Source organism: Lemur catta, chromosome 8, assembly GCF_020740605.2.
Source record: "Lemur catta isolate mLemCat1 chromosome 8, mLemCat1.pri, whole genome shotgun sequence".
In the NCBI taxonomy this organism is placed as follows: Eukaryota; Metazoa; Chordata; class Mammalia; order Primates; family Lemuridae; genus Lemur; species Lemur catta.
The window spans coordinates 8,040,046-8,042,041 of record NC_059135.1 but is presented as its reverse complement, the minus strand read 5'-3'; positions in this window follow the sequence as shown (position 1 = coordinate 8,042,041).

Here is a 1,996-nt window from a genome sequence, read left to right as displayed (position 1 = left end):
GCAGAGAACTTCCGGCAATGTGTAGAGATTCTTGTTATCACAACAGGGGGAGGGAGCTGCTGGCATCCAGTGGGCAGAGGTCAGGGTTGCTGCTAACGCACAAGACGGCCCCACAACAAAGGGTTATTCTGCCTCAGATGTCAGTAGTGCCAAGGCTGAGAAACTCCGTATCCGGCCATTCATCTGCCCCCCCAGACATGCCTGCATCTATTCATTCATTATATACTCGCTCAAGGACTGTGCAGTTTATCCCAGAAAGACTACAGATGAGGTTTGGTCACAGGCCCTCATCCCAGCCGCAAATGGTGATTTTATGCCTTCCTACTCATGGTTGAGAAGAGAATTTAGTCATCGAAGCAGCAGATACCTTGACAACGCACTTTGATCCTTCGCTATGTTCACGGTATTGGTGGCAGGTGGGGGCTGTCTGGGTAGACAGCGAGAAACACTGCCTGCCTCGTGAGCACAGCTCCCCACGGCCGCGGACTGGCCTGTGCTAGGGAACCCCACAAGGCCCTCAGTTTGCAGCGGGGAGCAGCACTGTCCCGGTGGACACTCCTTCTGGGGCTGCCGGGCGGGACACGCCACAACGTCCATTCTCTGTCCTCATCTCACCAGACCTCTCTGCAGCCTGTACCACAGTCGGCCACACCGTCCTTCTCAGGACACTGTCCTCTGGCTTGTGTGCTCAACACGTTCCTGGCATCAGGCAGCTTCCTCTCCTGTGTGGTTCCTCCTCTTCTGTCCAACCTCTAAAGGTGGACAAGCCCCAGTGCTTGGCCCTAGGCCTGTGGCTTCTTCATCGACGGATTATTCCTAGGTGACCTTGTCCAATCTCATGACTTTAAATTCCCTGTAAGCCACTGAATCCCAAATTTACATCCCCAGCCCAACTCCTCCCAGGATCCACATATCAAACGCCATTTCACGTCTCCTGGACACCGAGATCATTGCTGACCCCCCTCCACAAGTGCCCCATTTCACCACCCTGGTCCTTAGGCCTAAAGCTCGGGAGTCATCCTGGAGTCCTCTCTTCCCTCCCCGTGTCCCCGCACATCCAATCCTTCTGCAAGTTCTCCTGACTCTGCTTACAAACACACTCAAACCACCTGCTTCTCCCCACATCCCAGAATATAAGTCTCTCTAAAACTAGAGACCTTGTCAGTCCCTCACTGTACCTCCAGTGCCTGGCACACAGTAGATGCTCAATAAATACAACGTGGGACAGGTGGTGAGCACCCTTCTCCTAGGTCAGAGGGCTTGGAAAGCTAAACTAGAAGTGGAAAGATTGTCCCATGAGCATGTGGCAGGGCAGGAGGTGGGGTAACAGTGGGGGTGACGCCAGGGGCTATTGCAGCAGATGACGGAAAACCCTGATGATTTTTCCTGACTCACAGCTTCTCATTGTTGTTTAGTTTTCTCCAAACTTCATGTGTCCCCTTCCTTGGGCTTAACTCACCTCCATCGCCTAGAAAGTAGGTGGCACTTCCTCATTGTCGGTTGAATGGGTGAGTTTCTGAAAGCTTTCCGGTCGCTGCCGTCTGCGCTCCCAGTTCTACCTCCATTCTGTCAACACGTTCTTCCCTCGCGCCAGGTACTGCCTGGTTAGTTAGGCCTCAGCTTTCTTGGGTTTCACCCCATTCCAATCTCATGGCCCTGACACTAACAGGGCATTCCTAATCCTTCTAAGCCCATATTTACAAATTATTCTTAGAGTAGGTCATTCATTTCAACCATGACACTTTGATTCTTTTAAATTTCATCCTAAAGATAATGTTAGCTAAATGTGTTAGTTTCCCAGGGCCGCCATAACAAGACTTAAGCTGGGAGGCTTAACCAAAGGAAGTGTATTTCCTCACAGTTCTGGAAGCTGGAAATGCAAGATCAAGGTGTCAGCAGCGTCGGTTTCATCTGAGGCCTCTTTCTGGGCTTGGAGATGCCGTCTTCTCCCCACGTCCTCACGTGGTCTTCCCTCTGCGTGTGTCTGTGTCTTAGT